The sequence below is a fragment of the Danio rerio genome, chromosome 22 (genome assembly GCF_052040795.2).
Source record: "Danio rerio strain M-AB ecotype USA chromosome 22, GRCz13ab, whole genome shotgun sequence".
Lineage (NCBI taxonomy): Eukaryota > Metazoa > Chordata > Actinopteri > Cypriniformes > Danionidae > Danio > Danio rerio.
The window spans coordinates 5580367-5588594 of NC_141042.1; the positions used below are offsets into that span (position 1 = coordinate 5580367).

The 8228-nt window shown below is 39.4% G+C and overlaps 1 protein-coding gene across 10 annotated transcripts in view; it reads left to right on the plus strand.

Moving 5' to 3' along the window:
- cers1 (ceramide synthase 1) overlaps nt 1–8228 on the plus strand; it is a 47184-nt gene that overhangs the window by 1808 nt on the left and 37148 nt on the right. The window lies entirely within an intron of this gene.

Consider the following 8228-nt stretch of genomic DNA (forward strand, 5'->3'; position numbering starts at 1 on the left):
CTGTGTGTCAGCATAGTGGCAGATTCAAAAACAAGACTAAAGGTATCGCTGTGAAAATATCAACAGAAGTGTCTCAGAAGAAGGAAGTCTGTGGAGGCTCTGGTGTTTATTGACCTTATTCATCAATGCGGAAGTGCGCTCGTTTTTGTGATTGTTTTAGAACTTCCGATTCAGTCGCCTATAGGAGAAATTACTCGGAATAATAAACGTCAGAAAACGGTCAAACTACTTACTCAACAAACCAGTGTTTGCATGACTATACAGACAAAGTAGAATAATATAATAAGATTAAAGCTGCAAGCAGCGATGACAGGGACCTCGCACCAGGGCTCACCGCCGCCTGGTGGCCTCAGGATGACAAGAGTGACAACAATAATTTAAGCCGATATATATAAAGAACCTGAGAAAATCACAGATTTATGCCAATCTTCCTCCTGTCAGCAGGTGGCGCTATAACTGTGACTCAAGATTGGCATGTAGATGTCTTCAGGAGAGGCATTTCATCTAACCTGTGGATTTTCAGGTAGATTGGACATTGTTTGGCTGAGTTATAAGTAATTTCCTGTTGCCTGTTGAGAGGCCGCTGTATACCCTTTTTGAGATCTCAAATTTCTCTCGTGAGTGCCCTCTGCACCTGCTGTTCTCACGTAAACCCACCAGAGGCCGCTGTTGACTGACTGAAGGACTGACTGACCCAGCCACCTCCTTCCCTAAACCCAACCACCAATTTTTCAAAAGCAATCCAAAAAAAGGAAAGCCCTCGTCTGATTTTTACCATGTTTTCAGATTTTACCACATTCTCACCCTGTTATTTACTTGTTGATTTTATTTATTGGGTTCTGGTTTAGGTTTACCCACTTTTTGAAACCGTTCTTCACCTGAATCGAATCCCGTTGTCGTGGTCAACTCCTTTCTGCGTCTCAAGTCGGTGGACGTACAGTACATGACGAGCTAACGGCACAACCTGGTTACAGCAGTAAAGCTGTCCAATTGAAGGTAAACGGTCAGCTGGTCAAGCGTGAAAAGGAATGGCGTCATACCGCCCCGTAGCGTTCCGTTTAAAAAATGAAATGCAGCCATACCTACCTCTGGCTACATAATTTGCGGCCTCCAGAACAGTGGCGTAGCGGATAGGGCCGCAATTGTCGTCACGATTTTCAATAATTTTAAATCCGGCAACCGCAATAATCAAACTCTTGGGAACAACTGTGGTCGGAATCAAAGTTCAGAGGTCTGTGTTCACTGAACACCTCTGAAGCGGTGGACTACTTTTCTGATTGCTCTACTTGATTTCAACTATCCTCGACGCTCACACCGGAGAAGACGCGCCGCGCTGTTTCTCGCCGCCGGCTCTCATTAAAAATGAGTGACTTCTGGCTACTTTGACGCTCTCGCCACTTTCGGTTTGTGATCGCTCCTCAGTTTGTGAAGGCTTCCCCGCATTGTCGCTCCACCCCGCCCCCCTTCCCCGTTCCGCAATTTGTGATCGCTTCCCCGTGTTGCCCCATCCCCCCCCCACACACCTCAGGGGGCCCTGTCAGTGATCCCTGCAGGGGGGCCTTCGCGTTTTGCGCTACGCCACTGCTCCAGAAAAGTATATAGGGCTACGTTTTCAAAATGAGCCTATGGTGTGCTTCTCACTTAGGGCTGTTTATGCTAATGAGGAAGAGATGGTCACTAATAGGTGGGGCTTTTTCCCCCTGACGACACGCACAATGGGAGAATGTCAATCGAAAGTGTTTCAGCAGGCTGTTTTTATCAAGTGTGATTATAAAAAACAAAATGAATTGATCTTCACCGTTAGAAGCTGGTTATGATCGCACAATGTTGCCACACAACCCTTATTAAAGCGCTTTCCCCCTTTAATTTGAGCATCTACTGTACATGTGAGAAAGTGCGGTTGGCTCTCATTCTGTCTTGACACTTCACAAGATATATTTTTACAAAGTTGTTACCAAAATGTGTTTGTGGTCTAGTTTATCTTCGATCGAACCAAATAAAACCTTCTGAGAGGTTTCGTTTGCCGTTTACAGCCCATTGAATGTCACCAATGAAGTTGCAATGTGCGCTGTTTTACATACGTTTCATTTTGCATTTAAACTTTTACATACTTTTACATACAAAAGATTGCTATGCAAACAGGTTACTAACTATCAGGTTTCCCGGGCATGAGCTTCACCGATCTGCCTCGTGTCGGGATATCCCCACATTTTGCATTTGCTGCGCATTTTGACGTAAACGGCTTCCTGTGTGTGAAGTGTGTGAGGCTGAAACATGCTGCTTCAGCTTATGATTCACCGGCTCTCTGCATTTGTGTTTGCTACGGTTTATTCTTCCTTCTGTAAATTCTTGTCTCTCAGCACGTTGAGAAACTCAGACGGATGGCGAGGGGCAGCTGCCCTGTTGTTAATACAGAAATATGTGAAGTGTCGGGACATTGTCTGGGTTATAACCCTTGAGTAATTGAGTAAGAAGTCGCATCACTGCAGTTTGTTTTTTAAATATGGATTTGAAAACGAAGTGACAAGCGGCTGTTAGTCATCTCATATAGAAATCTGATACATGTAAATATATGCAGACCACATATATCACATACAAGCTCATATTTGGATATCATATACAGTTGAAGTCATAATTATTAGCCTCCCTTTGATTTTTTTCTTTTTTAAATATTTCCCAAATTATGATTAACAGAGCAAGGAAAGTTTCACAGTATGTCTGATAATATTTTTTTCTTCTGGAGAAAGTCTTATTTGGTTTATTTCAGCTTGAATAAAAGCAGTTTTTAAATTTTTAAACACCATTTTAAGGTCAAAATTATTAGCCCCTTTAAACAATTTTTTTTAATCAAACCATTGTTATACAATAACTTGCCTAATTACCCTAACCTGCCTAATTACCCTTATTAACCTAGTTAAGCCTTTAAACGTCACTTGAAGCTGAATAGAAGTGTCTTCAAAAATATCTAGTCAAATATTCTGTACTGTCATCATGGCAAAGATAAAGTAAATCAGTTATTAGAGATGAGTTATTAAAACTATTATGTTTAGAAATGTGCTGAAAAAATGTAATCGTTAAACAGAAATTGGGAAAAGTTGGGGACAGCATAAGTTTCGAAATATTGCAAAAAATTGCTGCTTATATATTTGTTTCAACCATTGTAATTACGAATATGTTTATATATAAGTAAAAAGTATACATATTGCCATATGTATATGAACACATTTATAAAATAATATTTTCAAACATATATGTACATATTTGTAATTCATTCATTCATTTTCCTTCGGCTTTGTCCTTTTATTAATCAGGGGTCGCCACAGTGGAACAATTTAGCTTACCCTATTCACCTATAGCGCTTGTCTTTGGACTTTCGAACCTGCGAGCTTCTTGCTGTGAGGCAACCAACACAGGCTCATTCTGAAAACGTAGTCCCGCGGACGTTTCTGGAGACCGCAAATTATGTAGCCGGAGGTATGTATGGCTGCATTTCATTTTTTTAGGCGAACGATACGGGGCGGTGTGATGTCGTTCCTTTTCGCTCTTACCGGCTGACCGCTTACCTCCGTGTGGAGGGCTTTCCTGCTGCAGCCAGATTGTCTAGGTAGCTCATTGTGTACGTCGGCGTACTTGATACGCAGAGAGGAGTTTACACCGATGACGACCGGGTTCGAGACCGGGAAAAGCGGTTCCAGAAATCAGGTAAGACAAAAACAGAATCCAAAAAATAAAATGAATGAGTGAACAACAGGATGAGAATGTGGTAAAATCTAAAAACGTGGTAAAAATCAGACGAGAGCGTTTCTTTTTCTCGACGGCTTTTGTAAATCGTCGGCTGAGTTTAGGGAAGTATGCGGGCGGGCGGGTCAATCGTTAAAATTGATTGAGTTTAGCGAAGGTGGAGGGTGAGTTGGTCGATTGGCTGGTCGCCCAGTCAATCATTCAGTCAGTTGACAGCAGCCTCTGGTGGGTTCACGCGAGAACAGCGCGGGTGCGAGAGGCATTTGAGATGCGAAAAAGCCTCTTGTGAATTCACGAAAACAAAAACTGCAAAAATACATACCTCCCATGCCGTATTTCGCGGTCTCCAGAAACGTCCATGGGACTACGTTTTCAGAATGAGCCTGAGTTGAAGGCAACTGTGATACCCATTGCACCACCGCACCGCTATTTGTAATTTTTTTAAATTTGTAGCACAATATATGTGACATATTCATTTTCCTTCGGATTAGTCTCTTATTTATCGGGGTTTGCCACAGTGGAACGAACCACCAACTACTCCAGCATATGTTTTACGCAGTTGATGCCCTTCCAGCTGCAACCCAGTACTGGGAGACACCCATACACCTTTACATTCACACACACACTCATACACTACGGCCAAAGTAGTTCAATTCACCTATAGCGCATGTGTTTAGACTGTGAGAAACCCACACGAACATGGGGAGAACATCCACACAGAACTGGCCCAGCTGGGACTCGAACCAGAGACCTTCTTGCGGTGAGGCGACAGTGCTAACCACTGAGCCACTGTGCGGCCTTATGTATAGAGGGATGTGCTGTGTGCTTCTTGGCTAATAAAACTGACTCTCTCAGTGAAAGATGGCTTCTCATTTTATATGCAAGATTAAAGTAAGTCAGCATAAAGCCATTTGATTAAACCACTGCATCCTAATGGCTTGCCAAAAAATCAGATCAGTCAATGGGAACCAGATGGGAATCTGGTGTGCAGGTTTTTCTTAAAGGGATAGCTCACCCAAAAATGAAGATTACCTCAGCATTTACTCTCCCACATATGTTTTAACCCTTTGAGTTGAACTAGGCATGGCATAACCGTTTTTAAGGTTTACCGTGGTTGGAACAGTCAAGTTTTTAAAACTACCAAAATGTTCAGCTATACCGTTCCTAAGGTATGTGTAGGATTTTTTATTCACGTTTTATTTGTTTGATTATTAGGACAACAGTATCTCCAGCAGAAAATATAAACAAAAATGCAGTGTTAAATTGTAAAGAAATTGATGTTTTTGGAACAAATGAAAACAGCAGAAGTCAATAATTAATCTGAATTATTTAGCCTGACTTGTTTATTGTTCCAAAATATTATAAATGTTTCTTAAAATAAAACATATTGGGTTCGAAGGGGAATTTTGTCTTTTGTTTTTTACCCAGACATTAAAAAAGAACATATTTTAGAGCAGTAATCACAGTATCGTGATATGTTTTATCCAAGTTTGTCATACCGTCAGAATCTTATACCGGCCCATGCCTATTTTCAACCATTCCTTAACGTTCTCGTGTGTAACAGAAGGAAAACAGGTTTTAAACAAGTAAATGGTGACTAAATGATCAGAGAGTTTTTATTTTTGGGTGAACTATTTTTTTTAAAGGAATTTTATTGTGAGTTTTATTGTAAAATCAAAGAATAGCTTTCAGTAGTTAAGTGTCCATCCACATATTTTTATGCACATTTTGTAACATCACATTAAAATTCATTCATTCATTTTCTCTTTGGCTTAGTCATTAGGGGTTCCCACAGCGGAATGAACTGCCAAATTATCCAGAATGCGTTTTTACATAGTGGATGCCCTTCCAGCTGCAACCCAGTACTGCGAAACACCCATACACACTCATTCACACACATACACAAAAACAATTTGGTTTATTCAATTCACCTGTAGCGCATGTGTTTGGACTGTGGGGTAAACCGGAGCACCCAGAGGAAACCCACACGGTGACAACAAGCAAATTCCACACAGAAATGCCAATTGAGCCAGCCGGGGCTCAAACCAAAGAACTTAAATCAGTGATCGCGCTACCCACTGCGACACTGTGATGGCCTGGCAAAAAAACATTCTTAATGGAAATGCCAAGATGCGCATATATTTTCAAAATGTAAATAAAAAACGTGCAAGTGTAATAAACTTTTAGGACATCTGAAATTGTTTTACTAGAAATTGAAATGTAAGAAAATTTCTGTAATTTAATATCCATTATTTTAAGGTACATTTTTGTAATTTTACGGCTGTTATTTAACTTTTTTTTCCGGCACCACAGCTGCCGGAAATAAACCATAAAATTAATTTTTTTTTTACATAATTAAAGTCTATTCAAGTCCACTGTTTAAAAAATAACAATAATAGTCTGACTGTTCTGATTGGCTAAAGTAGACGTCTCACGTCAGCATGTTCTAGACATGCACGCGCTCTTTCTAGCAATCTTCCTTCTGCATTTACACAGCGCAGCATTCCGGCAAATTGCCGGTAATGTTACAACTTCTCTTTTCGGAAAATAGCCAGAACGAATTTACCGGTGTTTTCAAACAGGACCTGTTCACACATACAGACCTTTCCGGAAAATTGCCGGTAATTTTCCAGTAAGTTCTGAATGCGTGAAAGGGGCTATTAACTCACTCATAATAACATCACTTGGATTACCAAAGGCTAAGATTCTTCTTCTGTTTTATCCCACTGTTTTAAATTGATTGATATGAGCATATTAATACAAGCTCAAATGAGATTGTTGTGAATTTGACTCAGATTATATAATAACTGCTGGTTAAATGTTAATTTCCCATGCACACATCCACTTTAAACAGTTATTTTATTAAAGATTTGTGCTTTTATCAAGTTGTATGATGATTGATTTGTATATTCTTAAAGCAGTGCACATTAGATTATTGTAAATTTGACTGAATAGTAAACTTTAAGAATTATTTTTAATGTGTTAATATGGAATTTGTTCTATCAGACAATATCTTTTCTGTTCTCCACTGTAAAATTTATTACAGTATTATTATTATATTTTATAAGGGATTATTGTATTGTTTTATGACTGATAATATAAATAGCAGTGCAAATTCATTTTGTAAATTTGACTCAATAATAACTATTTTAATAAATCAGTTTTGTGTCAGTGTAACATGTTTCTGTCCGATATTACATGTTCTACACATACGGCCACTATAAATAAAAGTTCTTTTTTGAAGGATTCGACATGTGGCCCTTCACTTGCTTTGCAAAACTTGATGTGGCCCTCGGGTCTAAATAGTTTGCTCACTACTGACTCATATTAACCTTTATTTTACATCTACAGAATCGTGAGAAAATCCTGATCTTTATTTCAAGAGGAAAAACAATCATAATTCTTTTAGCCAGAATCGTGCAGCTCTAGTTTTATGCGATATTAGTTTTGCACGTAAGTCACATCTTTGGAAGCATAGCTAGTGATATCCACTGATAATCATGAGCTGTTAACCCTTGGAAGGATTGAGCCAGTGAGCTGAACTTAAAACCAGATAAAATTATGAATGATGAACTGGTTGAACTGATTCACTGAGAACATCTGAGTCTAATGTTTGAACGGATGATTCATTAATGCACCACAGTTACACCATGTTTTCAATGAGTGAACACTACGCTGTCAAATTCCTCCTGAAGACTTGGAATATGGTGCATTACATTTTAGTACTTTTTTTTTTTCGGGTCATGTGAGCTTTGTACTACGTTTTTAGTATCCTGCACTTTGGCCGTAAGATTGCATCGTATGTCTTGTGAGATAATTTCTGGCGTAGTCTGCAGATTTTGAAGTGTTTTGTGGACTATGTCCCGCATTCACCAACACATGCGTCCGGCCCGCAACATGATCTCCCTGCTTGCTTTTTAAACGAATCTCCCATGTTGCCTAATAAACAATTTATGGCATCAGCTCTTAGCGCTAATGAGGCCCATTCATTTTTAAACTTCCCTTGCACTTTCATGTTCCCAAACCCACTAGAGTCTAGCATAAATCCATCTGGGTAGAACTGTAAACAGTGTGTGTGTGTGTGTGTACTGGTTTTGGTGGTTTACGAAGACATTTTTTTTGGTATATACTTAACAAACACACACCACCATTAGACGTTAATATTAGATTAGATTTAGATCATGACGTCAGGTGATCAAAATTCAATGTCTAGCCAGCATCTTAAGGACAACGTTATTTTGACGTCTAATAACGAAATTACATTGATATTTGGTTGATTTTAGGTTGTGTTGGAAAGTGACCAAAATCCAACGTCTGATAGATGTCATAGTGGTAACGTCCACACAACGTCAAGGTGTAACATGATTAGACGTTGATATTTGGTTGATTTTAGGTTGGACATTGACGTCAATCCGATTTTCATTTCCGACCTTGGGGTACAACGTTAATATGATGTCATGTTGACGTCCTGTGCTTGCAGGGTATGA